This window comes from Chiloscyllium punctatum, chromosome 22 (genome assembly GCF_047496795.1).
Source record: "Chiloscyllium punctatum isolate Juve2018m chromosome 22, sChiPun1.3, whole genome shotgun sequence".
NCBI lineage: Eukaryota > Metazoa > Chordata > Chondrichthyes > Orectolobiformes > Hemiscylliidae > Chiloscyllium > Chiloscyllium punctatum.
Window position 1 is genome coordinate 59,231,104 of NC_092760.1, and position 21,047 is coordinate 59,252,150.

At 49.1% G+C, this 21,047-nt stretch overlaps 1 long non-coding RNA gene across 1 annotated transcript; it reads right to left on the reverse strand.

Annotated features, from left to right (window-relative positions):
- Nucleotides 1-233: 233 nt before the first annotated feature.
- On the reverse strand, nt 234-2,994 carry LOC140493684 (uncharacterized). The gene is made up of 3 exons (XR_011963736.1): nt 2,861-2,994; nt 2,219-2,340; nt 234-311 (listed from the first exon to the last, which is right to left on the reverse strand). It is a non-coding gene; the product is annotated as an uncharacterized lncRNA (long non-coding RNA).
- Between the last annotated feature and the right edge of the window lie 18,053 nt (nt 2,995-21,047).

The following is a 21,047-nucleotide window of genomic DNA, read 5'->3' on the forward strand; positions in this document are numbered from 1 at the left end:
AAATAATGAAATTCACGTCAAATCACTGGCTTCTTGAAGCCGGATAGAAAACTCCTTACCTATGAGAGCTTTTTATGTCCAGTACTAAAGACTGCCACCAATTTAGAACAACCAAAATTTCACTGTGGCAACAACGTGAAAATAGTTTTAGCAGTTCAGTAGATTAATCAGCTTCAGTAATTTCAACTTTATTCAGCCCATGTTCTGGCTTATGCCCGAAACATTGATTCTCCAGCTGCGCTTTTCCAGCAACACATTTTCAGCTCTGATCTCCAGCATCTGCAGTCCTCACTTTCTCCTCAGCCCATGTTCTATATTGAACACAGTTTGAAAAAAATAGACAAATATACAGCCAGTGACAGAAATATGCACATATGCTTCACAGAGCATTGATAAATTACCTCATACTTTTCTCTCTTCAGGTGAATTCCCTAACTATTGTAAAATCTACTGAAGAAAAGTTCTGCTTCCGCAGCGAAATAAAAACTTGAACTTTTCAAACAGAAAATCACTTTAAAAAATGAAACTTCTGACAACTTGTGAGCTTTGAAACATACATGACAACTTCTTTAACTTAGCCATAATCTAAATTTTTCCCTAAACTTTTGTAAAATTTTAAATTTATAAACATGTTTTTATCCTTTCATGTAGCTTAAAAATACTAATCCCCATATTTCAACATGTCTTCACTCAACAAAACTGGTGACAGCCATTTCTTGTTCACTTTTCAGCGCTCTGCCTTGCCTAATCAAGGTCAACTTGCCTAGTTATCATCATTAACTGATGTAATCACCATGGCCAAGTAAGGGTTTATTAACCAACTAATCAGCACTCTCCTTTCATGCTGTAAATATATAGGGTTTTTTTTGGTATTGTCTCAATGTGAATTGTCCCACTGAGAGCACAATGAAAGATTTTCACAAAATGTGTCATTTTTTTCAGCAAGATCAAGCTCTGTACTGCCAAATGATAACTCATACAGAGGTTTATTAAAGAAATGAAGATAAACTTCAAAGTAAGATGGAAACAGTCAATAAAAAATGTTAAATGCTTTCTGTAAGAAAAGCAAATCCCATCTTATTTCCATTAAAGAATCCAGTTTTAAATCTAAGTTACTGCTACAGTAGAATATTCTAGGTATCTATCAATAATTTAACCCCTTTTTCTAAGTCCTTGAGAGAAGATTTGTATGCAGACCTGTGTTATAAATTTATTTTACTTAACTTGACCATTTTTAGAGGTTCTTACAACATATATCTACCACAAATCTAACAAAGCAATGAAGCTATAGTATGATAACACAGTAACGTAACATTTACAGTTATTCAATAGCAATCAACCAGCAACTGATTATTGATTAGAAAAATCACCTCAGTTGTACTGTGTCTGAAGTATGAGTAAGTAATAATCAACAGCTAAGAATACTCTGTACTTTTATCCATTTCTATGATTAATTATTATTAATTAACTGTCTGTATTTGAAAAGTATTGTTAGAAAACAACTGTGGGAAATGCGCTGCTCTTGAGTTGAAAGAGATTTCCTTTCTGTGAGCCAAGTTCTGGATTGGCTATCCAATTTAAAGGATGTGCTTGTCATGAGTGTAACTGCCTTTATATTTCATTAGTCTGTCAAAGATTTCTTAGTTATTAATTAAGTATATTGCTTTGTATGGTTGTACATCATAAGGGTGGCACAGTGGTTAGCACTGCTGCCTCACAGCGCCAGGGACCCGGGTTCAATTCCCGCCTCGGGCGACTGACTGTGTGGAGTTTGCACGTTCTCCCAGTGTCTGTGTGGGTTTCCTCCGGGTGCTCCGGTTTCCTCCCACAATCCAAAGATGTGCAGGTCAGGTGAATTGGCCATGCTAAATTGCCCGTAGTGTTAGGTAAGGGGTAGATGTAGGGGTATGGGTGGGTTGCGCTTCGGCGGGGCGGTGTGGACTTGTTGGGCAGAAGGGCCTGTTTCCACACTGTAAGTAATCTAATCTAATCTAAATAGGAACAGGAGTAGGCCATTTGGCCCCTTGAGCCTGCTCTGCCATTTAATAAGGACATGGCTGATCTGACATTCCTCACATTATCCTCAATAAAATGTGATGTTTTTCATTAGCTTATCTTGCATGAGGGGAATATCTCAACCCAAAGCATCTGAACTAAACAGTTTGAAGAAGTTCATTTCAAATTGTTAATTGTGCATATGCAACAAAATCAAACTTACCTAAATGATCTAATCACCCTTTCCAAACCTATAGACTACATCGTTGGCAAGATGTCTCAGTTAAGCAGAGAATTGTCTTCCTAAGATTTTCTGAGCCTCCGCAATGAAACCTGTGCATTAAGCTGAAAGACACCATACAAGTTAATCTGAAACCAGTTAACATCATGTTTGTTTTCAGCATTGTCATTGGGCCACAGTCTTTTATCATTGAAAATGTGTTTTTAAAAACTTCAGCTGGTTGGCACTACTGCAAATTGGACAGAGACCAAGGCAAACTCTTCAGAAATACAAAGTCACCTCAAGGTCAGTTGTCAAAAGAAATGAATTGCCCTCAGGCTGTTTACCGAAAGACAGCCTCCAACAAGTCAGACTCCATTGAAACCTAGAAAAATCTCAGGGAGATGTAAAAAATTGCAAAGTACTTGGCACTGACTCCATGGCTAGTATTGACTGCCTTCTTGGAAATTAGCTCTTGGAAATATACCTTGAAACTAGAATTTCAAGGGAGGATCTGAGACATTTTGGGGATTACTGAAAGGGAAGCAATTTTCCACCTCTCTCTCTCTCTCTGGAAACTGTCACCTGCTTCTCATGGAAACACCCAGAAAAGCAGCATCAAAGAAGCAAGAATTTTTTAAATACCTGCAACGTTTGTTATTGCCAACCACATTCACAAAATGCTCGTCCAAATCATCTGTAATCCAATCCTTGAACTCGTTCCAAATTTTAAAGATTCTTGGGTAGTTATGGGTTGAAGTGAAATTCATAAAGTTGCGTCATTTAGGTGAGACAAGGGGAAATTTCATTGTCTGTTGAGCTGTCAGATGGTGGACATGTTGGGTCATGTCTTTGAGAGCCAGCAATTGACCAATTGTAGATGGGTCTAAAAGTTTTTTAAAAGGATTAATACTGAGAAATATCGTAAGAACCACCCACTATGCTGAAGTCATATGGACTTGTGGGAAGAATTCTTCTCCAGTACTTTCTGCAAGTTTTGGGGATGATATTGCCAGGAAGATTTACTTTCCATGATTGGCCTAATAGAAGATAAATCTAGATATCTTGGTTAAAGCAGTTGCTGAGAAACAGAACAGCTTTGATACATCCAACAAGATGCTCCAGCCAGACCTCCACGGCTCCGCCTGTTCTCTTTCTTTCTGCTTTTTTTCCTCTCTGCTTTTCTCCCTTTTTCTACGTTAGGGGACAGGAGGAGCAGGAGAGCCTCGGGGAAATCGTCCCATCGCAGCGACCGATGTGGGGGATGCCGTCCCAGAGCAGCGGCCGATTTGGGGGTAACAGACACAGAGCTGCAGCTGATGTGACGGTAACAGATGCAGAGCACCGGCCGATGTGGGGGTAATAGTCCCAGAGCAGGATGGGCGGCACGGTGGCACAGTGGTTAGCACTGCTGCCTCACAGCGCCAGAGACCTGGGTTCAATGGCGAAATCGACGTTTCGGGCAAAAGCCCTTCATCAGGAATAAATTGCCCGAAACGTCGATTTTGCTGCTCATTGGATGCTGCCTGAACTGCTGTGCTCTTCCAGCACCACTAATCCAGTGTTTGCTTTCCAGCATCTGCAGTTATTGTTTTTACCTGGGTTCAATTCCCGCCTCAGGCAACTGTCTGTGTGGAGTTTGCACATTCTCCCAGTGTCTGCGTGGGTTTCCTCCGGGTGCTCCAGTTTCCTCCCACAGTCCAAAAAATGTGCAGGTTAGGTGAATAGGCCATGTTAAATTGCCCGTAGTGTTAGATGAAGGGGTAAATGTAGGGGGAATGGGTCTGGGTGGGTTACTCTTTGGAGGGTCGATGTGGACTTGTTGGGCAGAAGGGCCTGTTTCCACACTGTAAGTAAACTAAGCAGCAGCCGATGTGGGGATAACAGTCACAGAGCAGCGGACAACGTGGGGGAAGCAATCCCAGAGCAACAGCCAAGATGGGAAAGAAGTAGACCCAGAGAAATGACCGATGGAGGGGTAACAGTCCCAGAGCAGTGACTGATGTGGGGGACGCAGTCCCAGAACAGCGGCCGATGTGGGGGTAACAGTCCCAGATCACCGTCCGATGAGGGGGGAACAGACCAAGAGCAGCAGCCGATGTGGGGGAAACAGTCCCAGAGCAGCGGCCGATGTGCGGGAAGCGGAACCAGAGCAGTGGCCGATGGAGGGCTAACAGTCCCAGAGCAACAGCTGATGTGGTGGTAACAGTCCCAGAGCAGTGGCCAAGATGGGGAGGGAGTAGATCCAGAGCAATGGCCAATGTGGGGGAAACCGTCCCAGAGCAGCGGCCGGTGTGGGGGTAACAGTCCCAGAGCAGTGGCCAATATGGGAGAAGCAGTCCCACAGCAGCGGACAATATGGGGGTAACAGTCCCAGAGCAGCAGCTAATGTGAGGGTAACAGTCAAAAAGCAGCAGCCGATGTGGGGGTAACACTCCCAGATCACAGGCCGATGTGGGGGAAACAGAACCAGAGCAGAGTCCGATGTGGGGGAAACAGACGCACAGCAGCGGCTGAAGTGGGGGAAACAGTCCCAGATCACCGATCGATGTGGGGGAAACAGAACCAGAGCAGCTGCCAATGTGGGGGAAACAGACCCAGAGCAGCAGTTGATGTGCGGGTAACAGTCAAATAGCAGCAGCTGATGTGGGTGTAACAGACCCAGAGCAGCGGCCAATGTGGGGGAAACAGTCCCAGAGCTGCGGCCAATGTGGGGGAAACAGTCCCAGAGCTGCGGTTGATGTGTGGGTAACAGTCAAATAGCAGCAGCTGATGTGGGGGTAACATTCCCAGATCACAGGCCGATGTGGGGGAAACAGACGCACAGCAGCGGCCGATGTGGGGGAAACAGTCCCAGATCACCGATCGATGTGGGGGAAACAGAACCAGAGCAGGGTCCGATGTGGGGGAAACAGACGCAGAGCAGCTGCCAATGTGGGGGAAACAGACCCGGAGCAGCAGTTGATGTGCGGGTAACAGTCAAATAGCAGCAGCTGATGTGGGTGTAACAGACCCAGAGCAGCGGCCAATGTGGGGGAAACAGTCCCAGAGCTGCGGTTGATGTGGGGGTAACAGTCCCAGAGCAGCAGCCGATGTGGGGGCAGCAGTCCCAGAGCACCGGCCGATGTGGGGGTAACAGTCCCACAGCAGCGAACAATGTGGGTATACCATTCCCAGAGCAGCGGTCGACGTGGGGGAAAGAGACCCGGAGCAGCGGCTGATGTGGGGGAAGCAGTCCCAGAGCTACGGTTGATGTGGGGGTAACACTCCCAGAGCAGCAGCCCATGTGGGGGAAGCAGTCCCATAGCACCAACCAGTGTGGGGGTAACAGTCCCACAGCAGCGAACAATGTGGGGGTAACAGTCCCAGGGCAGTGGCCGATGTGAGGGAAAGACACCAAGAGCAGTGGCTGATGTGGGTGTAATAGTCGCACAGCAGCGGCTGATGTGGGGGGAACAGTCCCAGAGCAGCAGGTGATTTGCGGGTAACAGTCAAAAAGCAGCAGCCGATGTGGGGATAACATTCGCAGATCAGTGACCGATGTGGGGGAAACAGACCTAGTGCAGCGGCTGATGTGGGAGTAACAGTCCCAGAGCTGCAGTTGGTGTAACAGTCCCAGAGCAGCGGTTGATGTGGGGGTAACAGTCCCAGATCAGCGGCCAATGTTGTGGAAATAGACCCAGAGCAGCAGCCGATGTGGGGGAAGCAGTCTCAGAGCAACGGTCGATGTGGGGGAAACAGACCCAGAGCAGAGTCCGATGTGGTTGTAACAGACACAGAGCAGTGGCCAATGTGGGGGAAACAGTCCCAGAGCAGCGCCCAATGTGGGGGAAACAGTCCCAGAGCTGTGGTTGATGTGGGGGTAACAGTCCCAGACCAGCAGCCGATGTGGGGGAAACAGACCAATAGCAGCGGCCGATGTGGGGATAACAGTCCCAGAGCAGCAGCTGACGAGCGGGTAACAGTTAAAAAGCAGCAGCCGATGTAGGGGTAACATTCCCAGATCAGCGGCCGATGTGGGGGAAACAGGCCCAGAGCAGCAGCCAATGTGGGGGAAACAGGCCCAGAGCAGCAGCCAATGTGGGGGAAACAGTCCCAGAGCAGCAGCCGATGTTGGGGTAATATTCCCAGATCAACGGCCGATGTGGGGGAATCAGAACGAGAGCAGAGTCCGATGTGGGGGAAACAGACACAGAGCAGTGGCCAATGTGGGCGAAACAGTCCCAGAGCTGCGGTTGATGTGGGGGGTAACAGTCCCAGAGCAGCAGCTGATGTGGGGGAAACAGACCAAGAGCAGCAGCTGATGAGCGGGTAACAGTTAAAAAGCAGCAGCCGATGTAGGGGTAACATTCCCAGATCACCGGCCGATGTGGGGGAAACAGACCTAGAGCAGCGGCCGATGTGGGGGAAACAGTCCCAGAGCTGCGGTTCATGTGGGGGTAACAGTCCCAGACCAGCAGCCGATGTGGGGGTAACAGTCCCACAGCAGCGAACAATGTGGGTATACCATTCCCAGAGCAGTGGTCGACGTGGGGGAAAGAGACCCGGAGCAGCAGCTGATGTGGGGGAAGCAGTCCCAGAGCTACGGTTGATGTGGGGGTAACACTCCCAGAGCAGCAGCCCATGTGGGGGAAGCAGTCCCATAGCACCAACCGGTGTGGAGGTAACAGTCCCACAGCAGCGGACAATGTGGGGGTAACAGTCCCAGAGCAGTGGCCAATGTGAGGGAAAGAGACCGAGAGCAGTGGCTGATGTGGGTGTAATAGTCGCACAGCAGCGGCTGATGTGGGGGGAACAGTCCCAGAGCAGCAGGTGATTTGCGGATAACAGTCAAAAAGCAGCAGCCGATGTGGGGATAACATTCCCAGATCAGTAGCCGATGTGGGGGAAACAGACCCAGTGCAGCGGCTGATGTGGGGGTAACAGTCCCAGAGCAGCGGCCAATGTGGGGGAAACTGTCCCAGAGCAGCGGCCAATGTGGGGGAAACAGTCCCAGAGCAGCGGCCAATGTGAGGGAAACAGTCCCAGAGCAGCGGCCGATGGGGAGGAAACAGACCAAGAGCAGCAGCCGATGTTGGGGTAACATTCCCAGATCAACGGCCGATGTGGGGGAATCAGAACGAGAGCAGAGTCCGATGTGGTTGTAACAGACACAGAGCAGTGGCCAATGTAGGGGAAACAGTCCCAGAGCAGCGCCCAATGTGGGGGAAACAGTCCCAGAGCTACGGTTGATGTGGGGGTAACAGTCCCAGACCAGCAGCCGATGTGGGGGAAACAGACCAAGAGCAGCGGCCGATGTGGGGGTAACAGTCCCAGAGCAGCAGCTGATGAGCGGGTAACAGTTAAAAAGCAGCAGCCGATGTGGGGGTAACATTCCCAGATAACCGGCCGATGTGGGGGAAACAGAACCAGAGCAGAGTCCAATGTGGGGGAAACAGACGCAGAGCAGCAGCTGATGTGGGTGTAACAGTCCCAGAGAAGCGGCCGATGTGGGTGTAACAGTTCCAGAGGAGCGGCCGATGTGGGTGTAACAGTCCCAGACCAGCAGCCAATGTGGGGGAAACAGACCAAGAGCAGCGGCCGATGTGGGCGTAACAGTCCCAGAGCAGCAGCTGATGAGCGGGTAACAGTTAAAAAGCAGCAGCCGATGTAGGGGTAACATTCCCAGATCAGCGGCCGATGTGGGGGAAACAGACCTAGAGCAGCGGACAAAGTGGGGGAAACAGTCCCAGAGTAGCAGTTGATGTGGGTGTAACAGCCCAGACCTGTGGCCGATGTGGGGGAAACAGTCCCAGAGCAGAGGCTGATGTGGGTGTAACAGCCACAGAGCAGCGGCCAATGTGGGGGAAAGAGTCCCAGAGCAGCAGCTGATGAGCGGGTAACAGTTAAAAAGCAGCAGCCGATGTGGGGGAAACAGACCAAGAGCAGCAGCTGATGTGGGTGTAACAGTCCCAGAGCAGCAGCTGATGTGGGGGAAACAGTCCCAGAGCTGCGGTTGATGTGGGGGTAACAGTCAAAAAGCAACAGCCGATGTGGGGGTAACATTCCCAGATCAGCGGCCGATGTGGGGGAAACAGACGCAGAGCAGCGGCCAATATGGTGGAAACAATCCCAGAGCAGCAGCTGATGTGGGTGTAACAGACCCAGAGCACCGGCCGGTGTGGGGGTAACAGTCCCACAGCAGCGAACAATGTGGGTATAAGATTCCCAGAGCAGCGGCCGATGTGGGGGAAAGAGACCCGGAGCAGCAGCTGATGTGGGTGTAACAGTCCCAGACGGGCAGCCCATGTGGGTGTAACATCCTCAGAGCAGCGGCCGATGTGGGGAAACAGTCCCAGAGCAGAGCCTGATGTGAGGGTAACAGTCCCAGAGCAGCAGCCGATGTGGGGGAAACAGAACAAGAGCAGCGGCCGATGTGGGGGTAACAGTCCCAGAGCAGTGGCTGATGTGGGGGAAAGAGACACGGAGCAGCAGCTGATGTGGGTATAACAGTCCCAGAGCAGCGGCCGACATAGGGGAAAACAGTCCCAGAGCTGGGGTTGATGTGGGGGTAACAGTCCCAGACCAGCAGCCGATGTGGGGGAAACAGACCAAGAGCAGCGGCCGATGTGGGGGTAACAGTCGCAGAGCTGCAGCTGATGAGCGGGTAACAGTTAAAAAGCAGCCGCCGATGTAGGGGTAACATTCCCAGATCAGCGGTCGATGTGGGGGTAACAGACCCAGAGCAGAGTGCAATGTGGGGGAAACAGACCCAGAGCAGCGGCCAAAGTGGGGGAAACAGTCCCAAGACTAGCAGCCGATGTGGGGGAAATAGACCAAGAGCAGCGGCCGATGTGGGTGTGATAGCCCAGACCTGTGGCCGATGTGGGGGTAACAGTCCCAGAGCAGCGGCTTATGTGGGGGAAAGAGACACGGAGCAGCAGCTGATGTGGGTATAACAGTCCCAGAGCTGCAGTTGATGTGGGGGTAACAGTCCCAGACCAGCAGCCGATGTGGGGGAAACAGACCCAGAGCAGCGGCCAACGTGGGGGAAACAGTCCCAGAGCACCGACTGATGTGAGGGAAACAGACTCAGAGCATCGGCCGATGTGGATGTAACAGTCCCAGAGGAGCGGCCGATGTGGGTGTAACAGTTCCAGAGGAGCGGCCGATGTGGGTGTAACAGTCCCAGAGGAGCGGCCGATGTGGGTGTAACAGTCCCAGAGGAGCGGCCGATGTGGGTGTAACAGTCCCAGAGGAGCGGCCGATGTGGGTGTAACAGTCCCAGAGCAGCGGCCAATGTGGGGGAAACAGTCCCAGGGCAGCAGCCGATGTGGGGGTAACAGACCCTGAGTAGCGGCCGATGTGGGGGAGGCCGTCCCAGTGCAGAGACCGATGTGGGCGTAACAGACCCATAGCAGCGGCCGATGTGGGGAAAGCAGACACAGAAAAGCGGCCAATGTGGGAATAACAGTCCCAGAGCAGCGAACAATGTGGGTATACCATTCCCAGAGCAGCAGCTGACGTGGGGGAAACAGACCCAGAGCAGCGGCTGATGTGGGGGCAGCAGTCCCAGAGCACCGGCCGGTGTGGGGGTAACAGTCCCAGAGCAGCGGCCAATGTGGGGGAAACAGTCCCAGAGCAGCAGCCGATGTGGGGGTAACAGACCCTGAGTAGCGGCCGATGTGGGGGAGGCCGTCCCAGTGCAGAGACCGATGTGGGCGTAACAGACCCATAGCAGCGGCCGATGTGGGGAAAACAGACACAGAAAAGCGGCCAATGTGGGAATAACAGCCCCAGAGCAGTGAACAATGTGGGTATACCATTCCCAGAGCAGCGGCCAATGTGGGGGAAACAGGCGCAGAGCAGCGGCTGATGTGGGGGAAACAGACGCAGAGCAGCGGCCAATGTGGGGGAAACAGGCGCAGAGCAGCGGCCGATGTGGGGGAAACATACGCAGACCAGCAGTTGATGTGGGGGTAACAGTCCCAGAGCAGCAGCTGATGAGCGGGTAACAGTTAAAAAGCAGCTGCCGATGTAGGGGTAACATTCCCAGATCAGCGGTCGATGTGGGGGTAACAGAACCAGAGCAGAGTGCGATGTGGGGGAAATAGACCAAGAGCAGCGGCTGATGTAGGGGAAGCAGTCCCAGAGCTACGGTTGATGTGGGGGTAACACTCCCAGAGCAGCAGCCCATGTGGGGGAAACAGTCCCAGAGCACCGACCGGTGTGGGGGTAAGAGTCCCACAGCAGCGGACAATGTGGGGGTAACAGTGCCAGAGCAGCGACCATTGTGAGGGAAACAGACCGAGAGCAGTGTCTGATGTGGGTGTAATAGTCGCACAGCAGTGGCTGATGTGGGGATAACAGTCCCAGTGCAGCAGCTGATGTGCGGGTAACAGTCAAAAAGCAGCAGCCGATATAGGGGTAACATTCCCAGATCACCGGCCGATGTGGGGGTAACAGTCCCAGAGCAGTGGCCGATGTGGAGGAAACAGTCTCAGAGCAGCGGACAATGTGGGGGTAACAGTCCCAGAACACCAGTCGATATGGGGGAAACAGACCCAGAGTAGCGTCCGATGTGGGGGAAACAGACCCAGAGCAGCGTCCGATGTGGGTGTAACTGTCCCAGAGCAGCGGCTGATGTGGGGGAAACAGTCCCAGAGCTGCAGCCAATGTGGGGGAACAGACCCAGAGCAGTGGCCAATGTGGGGGAAGCAGTCTCAGAGCAGCGGGCAATGTCGGGGAAACAGACCCAGAGCTGCGCCTGATGTTGGGGTAACAGTCCCAGAGAAGCAGCCAATGTGGGGGAAGCAGTCCCAGAGCAGTGGCCGATGTGGGGGTAACAGTCCCAGAGCAGTGGCTGATGAGGGGGAAACAGACCCAGACCAGTGGCTGATGTGGGGGAAACAGACCCAGAGCAGTGGCCAATGTGGAGGTAACAGTCCCAGAGCAGTGGCCGATGTGGGGTAAGCAGTTCCAGAGCAGTGGCCGACGAGAGGGAAACAGACCCAGTGCAGCGACCGATGTGGAAGTAACAGTCCCAGAGCAGTGGCCGATGTGGGGGCAACAATCCCAGAGCAGCGGACAATGTGGTGAAAGCAATCCCAGAGCACACGCCAATTTGGGGGAAAACAGTCCCAGATCAGCGGCCGATGTGGGGGAAACAGATCCAGAGCAGTGGCTGATGTGGGTGTAACAGTCCCAGAGCAGCGGCCGATGTGGGGGAAACAGTCCCAGATCAGCTGCCAATGTGGGGGAAACAGAGCCGGAGCAGCAGTTGATGTGGGGGAAGCAGACCCCAGAGCAGCGTCCGATGTGGGGGTAACAGTTCCAGAGCAGCAGCCAATGTTGGGGAAACAGTCCCAGAGCAGCAGCCAAATGTGGGGGTAACAGTCCCAGAGCAGCAGCTGATGAGCGGGTAACAGTTAAAAAGCAGCAGCTGATGTGGGGGTAACATTCCCAGATCACCGGCCGATGTGGGGGAAACAGAACCAGAGCAGAGTCCGATGTGGGGGAAACAGACGCGGAGCAGCAGCTGATGTGGGTGTAACAGCCGCAGAGCAGCGGCCGATGTGGGGGAAACAGTCCCAGAGCAGCGGCTGATGTGGGTGTAACAGTCCCAGACCAGCAGCCAATGTGGGGGAAACAGACCAAGAGCAGCGGCCGATGTGGGCGTAACAGTCCCAGAGCAGCAGCTGATGTGCGGGTAACAGTTAAAAAGCAGCAGCCGATGTAGGGGTAACATTCCCAGATCAGCGGCCGATGTGGGGGAAACAGACCTAGAGCAGCGGACAAAGTGGGGGAAACAGTCCCAGAGTAGCAGCTGATGTGGGTGTAACAGCCCAGACCTGTGGCCGATGTGGGGGAAACAGTCCCAGACCAGCAGCTGATGTGGGGGAAACAGACCCAGAGCTGCAGTTCATGTGGGGGTAACAGTCCCAGACCAGCAGTCGATGTGGGTGTAACAGTCCCAGAGCAGCGGCCAATGTGGGGGAAAGAGTCCCAGAGCAGCAGCCGATGTGGGAGTAACAGCCCCAGAGCAGCAGCTGATGTGGGTGTAACAGAGCCGGACCGGTGGTTGATCTGGGTGAAACAGCCCCAGAGCTGCGGTTGATGTGGGGGTAACAGTCCCAGAGCTGCAGCCGATGAGTGGGTAACAGTCAAAAAGCAGCAGCCAATGTGGGGGTAACATTCCCAGATCACCGGCCGATGTGGGGGAAACAGAACCAGAGCAGAGTCCGATGTGGGGGAAACAGACGCAGAGCAGCGGCCAATGTGGGGGAAACAGGCGCAGAGCAGCGGCTGATGTGGGGGAAACAGACGCAGAGCAGCGGCCAATGTGGGGGAAACAGGCGCAGAGCAGCGGCCGATGTGGGGGAAACATACGCAGACCAGCAGTTGATGTGGGGGTAACAGTCCCAGAGCAGCAGCTGATGAGCGGGTAACAGTTAAAAAGCAGCTGCCGATGTAGGGGTAACATTCCCAGATCAGCGGTCGATGTGGGGGTAACAGAACCAGAGCAGAGTGCGATGTGGGGAAAATAGACCAAGAGCAGCGGCTGATGTAGGGGAAGCAGTCCCAGAGCTACGGTTGATGTGGGGGTAACACTCCCAGAGCAGCAGCCCATGTGGGGGAAACAGTCCCAGAGCACCGACCGGTGTGGGGGTAAGAGTCCCACAGCAGCGGACAATGTGGGGGTAACAGTGCCAGAGCAGCGACCATTGTGAGGGAAACAGACCGAGAGCAGCGTCTGATGTGGGTGTAATAGTCGCACAGCAGTGGCTGATGTGGGGATAACAGTCCCAGTGCAGCAGCTGATGTGCGGGTAACAGTCAAAAAGCAGCAGCCGATATAGGGGTAACATTCCCAGATCACCGGCCGATGTGGGGGAAACAGACCAAGAGCAGTGGCCGATGTGGGGGTAACAGTCCCAGATCACTGGCCGATGTGGGGGAAACAGACCAAGAGCAGCAGCTGATGTGCGTGTAACAGACCCAGATCACCGGCCGATGTGGGGGAAACAGACCCAGATCACCGGCCGATGTGGGGTTAACAGACCCAGAGCAGTGTCTGATGTAAGGTAAGCAGTCCTAGAGCAGTGGCCAATGTTGGGGAAAACAGTCCCAGAGCAGCGGCCGATGTCGGGGTAACAGACCCAGAGCAGCGGCCAATGAGGGGGAAACAGTTCCAGAGCAGCGGCTGATGTAGGGGACACAGTCCCAGAGCAGCGGCCGATGTGGGGGAAACAGACCCAGAGCAGCATCCGATGTGGAGTAACAGACCCAGAGCAGCGGCTGATGTGGGGGTAACAGACCCAGAACACCAGTCGATATGGGGGAAACAGTCCCAGAGCTGCAGCCAATGTGGGGGAACAGACCCAGAGCAGTGGCCAATGTGGAGGAAGCAGTCTCAGAGCAGCGGACAATGTCAGGGAAACAGACCCAGAGCTGCGCCTGATGTTGGGATAACAGTCCCAGAGAAGCAGCCAATGTGGGGGAAGCAGTCCCAGAGCAGTGGCCGATGTTGGGGTAACAGACCCAGAGCAGTGGCCAATGTGGAGGTAACAGTCCCAGAGCAGTGGCCGATGTGGGGGAAACAGACCCAGAGCAGCGGACAATGTCGGGGAAACATTCCCAGAACAGCGGCCGAAGTGGGGGTAACAGTCCCAGAGCAGTGGCTGATGTGGGGGAAACAGACCCAGACCAGTGGCCGATGTGGAGGTAACAGTCCCAGAGCAGCGGCTGATGTGGGGGCAACAATCCCAGAGCAGTGGCCGACGAGAGGGAAACAGACCCAGTGCGGCGACCGATGTGGAGGTAACAGTCCCAGAGCAGTGGCCGATGTGGGGGCAACAATCCCAGAGCAGCGGACAATGTGGTGAAAGCAATCCCAGAGCAGCGGCCGATGTGGGGTAAGCAGTCCCAGAGCACACGCCAATTTGGGGGAAAACAGTCCCAGATCAGCGGCCGATGTGGGGGAAACAGATCCAGAGCAGTGGCTGATGTGGGTGTAACAGTCCCAGAGCAGCGGCCGATGTGGGGGAAACAGATCCAGAGCAGTGGCCGATGTGGGGGAAACAGTCCCAGAGCAGCGGCCAATGTGGGGGAAAACAGTCCCAGAGCAGCAGCCGATGTGGGGGAAGCAGTCCCAGAGCAGTGGCCGATGTGGGTGTAACAGTCCCAGATCAGCGGTCGATGTGGGGGAAGCAGTCCCAGAGCAGTGGCCCACATGATTAGTAAGTCCCGGGTGGAGGCTGGCTTGGTGGAAGCAGTCCTGGAACTCACCTTGGAGCAGTTCAGAGCTGGTACAGAGCGGACTGGAAGCTTTGAGCGTAATGGGGACGGTTTCTGGACTGGGATCTGGCGCGGGTAGTGAGACCACATATGGAAGCCCCTACGCTGAGCTACTGCAATGTAATGTTTATTTGTGACCTTCTTTTAATCTGACTCTAATATCAATCCTTTGACTGTATCTTATTTCTACCTAATACATTAAACACTGTAAAGTCTTGCGACTACTTTTGTTTTTATTGCTATTTTGTATCTAAGATTTGTGCCTAGGTACTTGTACCTAAGATGGCACCATAAGAGGTGGCATTATAAAACGTTTCATTGTACTCCTCTAATTCTGCACTTGAGTACATGTGACAGTAAAGGGTATTCTATCCTATTCTATTCTATAATATAAACTCAATCAGAAGCTAAAAATTGAAAGTAGACACCATTGATCTGGAAGGGGTAAAAGAAGCAACTGAGACTTTTGAAGAGCTAACAAAAACATTTGGCAACTGCATCAACCATAGAACAAATAAAGTTCTTGAAGGAGTGAAATCTAATAGAATTGAGCATCCAGGAGAATCCATAGATTATTTTATTAATGATCTCTGCAGATTAGTGGAGAAATGCAACTATGATAACTTCAAATCAAACATCATGAGAGACAGAATTGTAGGAATTGCTGATTAATCTTTGCTGAGAATGTTAAGAGCTAGCAAGACATGCAAAAGAAAACAAGCAATAAGATAGCCAATGAACAGCATACCCTGCTTGAGCTAATTGATGAATCTATAACTCAGAGTGCAACGTGGCTTGCTCAGCAAAAGCCTATGACAGATTCAACAGATATTGACTGTTTCAGCAGGAAAGATATCCTCTGGAAAGGGAATCAAAGTGATTAAAGGCTTTCCAATTTAATGGGAGCCACAGATCTCAGACTGGCAGAAAGAGAATCAATAACAATAGTTTTCCATCAGGCAAACCACTATGTCAAATACAGTCATAGAGTCATAGAGATGTACAGCACAGAAACAGAAGCTTCGGTCCAACTTGTCCATGCCGCCCAGATATCCCAACCCAATCTAGTCCCACCTGCCAGCACCCGGCACAGATCCCTCCAAACCCTTCCTTTTCATATACCCATCTAGATGCCTTTTAAATGTTGCAATTGTACCAGCCTCCACCACTTCCTCTGGCAGCTCATTCCATACATGTACCACCCTCTGCATGAAAAAGTTGCCCCTTAGATCACTTTTATATCTTTCCCCTCTCACCCTAAACCTATGCCCTCTAGTTCTGGACTGCCCCACCCCAGGGAAATGACTTTGTCTATTTATCCTATCCATGCCCCTCATGGTTTTATGAACCTCTATAAGGTCACCCCTCAGCCTCCGATGCTCTAGGGAACAGCCCTAGCCTATTCAACCTCTCCCTATAGTTCCAATCCTCCAGCCCTAGCAACATCCTTGCAAATATTTTCTTAAACCTTTCAAGTTTCATAACCAGAATTGCACACTATATTCCAATAGTGGCCTAACCAATGCCCTGTACATCTGCAACATGAACTCCCAATGCCTGTACTCAATACTCTGACCAATAAAGGAAAGCATACCAAATGCCTTCTTCACTATCCTAGCTACCTGCGACTCCACTTTCAAGGAGCTATGAACCTGCATTCCAAGGTCTTTTTGTTCAACAACACTCCTTAGGACCTTACCATTAAGTGGATAAGTCCTGCTAAGATTTGCTCTCCCAAAATGCAGCACCTCACATTTATCTAAATTAAACTCCATCTGCCACTTCTCAGCCCATGGCCCATCAGATCAAGATCCCATTGTAATTTGAGGTAAACTTCTTCGCTGTCCACTACACTCCAATCTTGGTGTCAGCTGTAAACTTACTGATTATACCTCTTATGCTCACATCCAAATCATTTATATAAATGGTGAAAAGTAGTGGATCCAGCATCGATCATTTGTCAGAAGAAAATATATTCCAGGAGTTTAGTGAAACTTCCAGATCACCTGAATGTATGGAGTCAGAAACTTGTGAGGAGATAAGTTAGTGGTAAATGTAATTGTATGCATAGAGATATTAAAAGGTCAAGTCGACATTTTTAAGTCTCACTCAGTTATAGCTGGTTTACCCCGTGTGTGGGGAGCAGCTCAAACATTCTCTACCAAGTCACAAATAGTCATGACTTTTGTACACAAAATACAGGTACATGCCCCATTTTGGGCAGACAACCAACCTATGACTAACCTTCAGACATGACGCATGTTCCAGTTGCTAACTTAATGTTTAGACATGGCTGTTAACAGCTTTAATAAAATACAGCTTTATGAGAGTTAAGCGAGATAAATTTATTCAAAGCTAAAAATATTTTCCCTGAAGACAATGAAAGGTAACATGTTTTCCTAATAATATTACATTGTTTTTTTCTCTTTTTTTTCTTCTTTTTTTCTTTTTTTTCTTATTAAGAAAGTGAAAGGGAATATTACATTGTAGCCTAAATGCCAAAGTTTCTAATTGGCTGTTACTAAATAGGAGACAATGCCCTGATTGGTCAGAAGGTGCAAACCTCTCTGACTTCAGGATTTCTAACTAAGAGTTATGTTGAAAAATGTGGTGCTGGAAAAACACAGCAGGCCCAGCAGCATCCGAGGAGCAGGAGAATCGACGTTTCGGGCATAAGCCCTTCTTCAGGAATGCCTTTTCTATTTTAAACTCTTGCATCCTTGCTAAACTGATAGCGCTAAGATTGAGCTTTGTCTTTTGTTTTATTTTACCTTTCAGTATAATATTACAAATGAGGGAAAAAAACCTTGGGGAAGACTTTGTTATGGGTCTGAAGGAGTTAATACTGAGGTGTGCCAGTAGAATTAACTAATAAAATGGTGTCACATGGATTTGAGGGTAAAATATCTTAGGATCTTGAAGGAGAATGGTGGCTGCAACATTCATCTGCAGGAGTTTATACAGTGTGACTGTTCAGACTGCACGATCCAGCAATGTGTGTGTATGGGAAGACAAATGCTGAGATATCTTGCTGAAGAAATAATTATGCTAGGGTCAAGTCAGATGTTCAATACTGAAGTGACTCATAAGAGGCAGGTTCAAGCTTTTCTACCTTCATCAGAAAAATCCTGGATAACTGCGATGGAGATTATGACAAGCCAGAAGCAATGTTAAAATGGGGAGATGAACAACATGGTAGTTTCACCAACAATGTTATCATTGAGGCTGAAGGAGAAAGTGTACACACCTTGGCACAAATCTTCAGGCCTGGCGAAGAATAAAAGTTTGCTGATACATATAAAAGATGCAGTGTATACTATTTGAGTTAGAAATCCCTTTAAGGCGCAAACAGAAAAGCTCCAGAGTTGATTGAGTGAAAGTAATGCTGATTGGATTTTGTGTTTAATACATGAATCGTTTTCCCCTCCAACTTCATTTTAATTTCAATCTTCCTCTGCCCTCCCTTCCTACCCTTCCCGACATTTGTTGCTGTTGCTGGTGGGTAGTCCTTGTCCATTGTTCAGTTAGTAACGGGGATGATTTGGTGGTGGTTTATTTTAGAAACAAGACCTGAGTTCTTGAGCCGTGCTTTAAAGTTGGTGATTTATTAATGTGGTGATTCGGGGAATGGGTTAATTATTTTTTAAAAAACAGAGTTCTTCACCAGTTGGTTGTTGGCAGCTGGGCAGGAAAAGGGTCCAGAAAGCAAAGGTGAAAATTGATGTTTGCACTAAATTATAGATTTACCGAACTCTTGCACATTTCTGAAGATCTTTTGTTGTCTAATTCAACATATGGATATTGGTTTATGAAACACGTACAACTGCATGGAAACTGCCATGCCCTCTGCAAAGGGAAAAACCAATGTCCGACAATTCAAGAGACTGAAAGAAAGGAAGTTGCTTGTTCCAGAGATCCAAGACACTTCAGCAGGGAAACTGTCTTACACTAAGATAATCAAGGAGTTCAAAGGTCCTCCAGTCTGAAGGAACTCAGCTCTCAGACTGTTGGGAAGCAAAGCAAAATTAATGGGCGTCTGCACAGAAAGATACCAGGCTTCCAATTCCAAACGGAACATGCTCCAGAAGAAAATTGAACCTTCAGATCGCCTTAAATTGTACAATCAGATAGGGTAGTGGTCAATGTAATTATTTACAAATGTATAATATTAGTATTTAACAAAGACTTGGGATATGTTGTATGTGGGTCTGAAAGGGTTAATACTGAGGAATGCAATAAGCATTTCAATGATATTATGTAGTGACATAGACAGAGCAACTGAGGATGGTGAACAAATGAGACCTAACTTCTGGTCCTCCTCAAATTTTATAATGTCTATGTTTGTTATATGAATGTAACTTGCAACATTTTGCAAACTTATGGTGAACTGTATCTTGTTAATGCCAAGAGACTGTTCTAGTTAGACAGGAAAGGGGTTTTCATCTATCGCTTTAGAACAAGGAAGTTCAGTAGCGCCCTTCACTTAAAGAGATAGTAGCAGCAAACTTCATCATCAGCAACAGGGCATAACAGTATTGTGAGTTGGCATGTCTATACAGCAAGCTATGTACTGGAAAAACAACAAGTGATAAATGTTTGAGGGGAATGTTTCAGTTGAAGTGTCAGGGAAGAAATCATTTTGGTCACCTGTTTATGGGCATACAGCTGAGTCTTTAAATACTGTGACTTGACAGCATGCTGAAGTCAATGTTGGAGAGTAGTTACATTTGCTTGAAAACATTTGCAAAGAAAACATTTCCTTTCTCAGTAAAATAAAGGCTTTGAATGTTCAGCACAGAGTATTAAGAATGTGAAGTGTCACACTTGTAAATTCTGAAACAACCCAAACCAATTACTCAAATATAATCCAATATTTTCTCAAATATAATCCAATATTTTCCTAGCTCGTTGAAAAGTCTTGAATTGAAATAAACACACTCAACAATCATAGTTACATTTTCATAAATCCATTAAAATGTTAATACCTCTAATGGGTTATGAACTGAGATTGCTAAATTTTACATTGGCCCAAATCTTCCAATCAACTTTGGAACTGCTACCACTGACACTGATCAGACAGAAAACTGTGCACTTGGATATAAAAAGACTCCAATGCTGCTGTCAGGAGAGGTCCCTCTGCAGAGGAATCCAAATGGGGACAGCAAATAGAAACAGTTCCAAAAACATGCCCATATTTTATGGCACTAGTCTGTCCTAAGGTAAGTTTTAAGTGTTCACTTTGAATGAGTGAGTGAATGAATGTTTGTGAATAAATGGGGTGGTAGAGTGGATAGGTGGATGAAAGAAGTGAAATGGGATTGGTTGAGTGGGTAATTGAGAGTGGCATGAGTGAGTGGGTGGCATGGGGAGGGGGTGGTTGAGGTGGATCAGTTGCATCATCACCCATAAATTATATTAGGATTTTTTGTCTGACATTTTCAGTGACTAGAGGATCTGTGCCATTATGTTTCTAGATCAGAAGTCCAAGAAACACGTAGCTTCAAGTCAGTCAGAACCTTTTAATGTAATTACTGCACATGTTCTATATGGGGATGTGCAGTTATATAGAGCTGGGAGAAGAAAGAGAATGGAGGGACTATAGTGATAGGCAATTCCATAATCAGACAGACATTTCTGTAGCATTCAAAATGACTTCAGATTGGTGTGCTACGTCCAGAGTGGCAGGATCACAGATATCACTGGACAATTGGAGGACATTCTTCTGAGAGAGGGAGATCATCCAGAAGTCAAGGTCCACCTTGGTACCAACGACCTAGGTAGGAAGAGGGACGAGGTTCTAAAGCAGATTTCAGGGAGTTTGGAAGAAATTTTAAAAACAGGACCAATGACAGTAATCTCATTACTCCCACTGCCATGTATTAGTGAGCATAGGACATAAGGATAGATCACATTGAACATATGGCTTGAGAACTGGTGTGGAAGGGAAGGCATGTTCTTTCTGAGACAGTTCTGCATCAGGTGAGACCTTTACAAGCTGGACAGGTTGCATCTTAACAGCACTTGGACTGATACCTTTATGGGGAAATTTCCTAGTGCTGTAGGATGGGAACTTGAAGAATGACCCAAACTGGAAGGAAGAAAAGTTGGCAACAGGGAGTAGAAAAGCTACTAAGGTGAGTAGAATACAGGAAAAACAGAGCTGAGCGTTGAGTATGCTTCAAATGCTGAATTATGTCAATAAACCAAAGTTAAGGGTGCTCTCCTTGAAAACAGGCAGCCCTTGCAACAAGTTCATTTATCTACAATTACAAACAAAGGTAAATGGGTGTTAGCTAATTGTCATGACAGTAACATAGCTGCCCTGTGACCAGGACTGGGAACTGAATTTCAAGAATATTAAAAGTTTAGGGAGGACAGACAGGAGAAAATGATGGATGCAGGTACAGTTACAATGTTTAAAAGACATTCGATAAGTTCAAGAATAGAAAAGGTTAGAGGGACATGGGCCAAGTGTAGGCAGATGGGACCAGTTTAGTTTGGGTACATGGTCAGTGTGAACTGGTTGGACTGAATGGTCTCTTTCCATGCTGTATGAC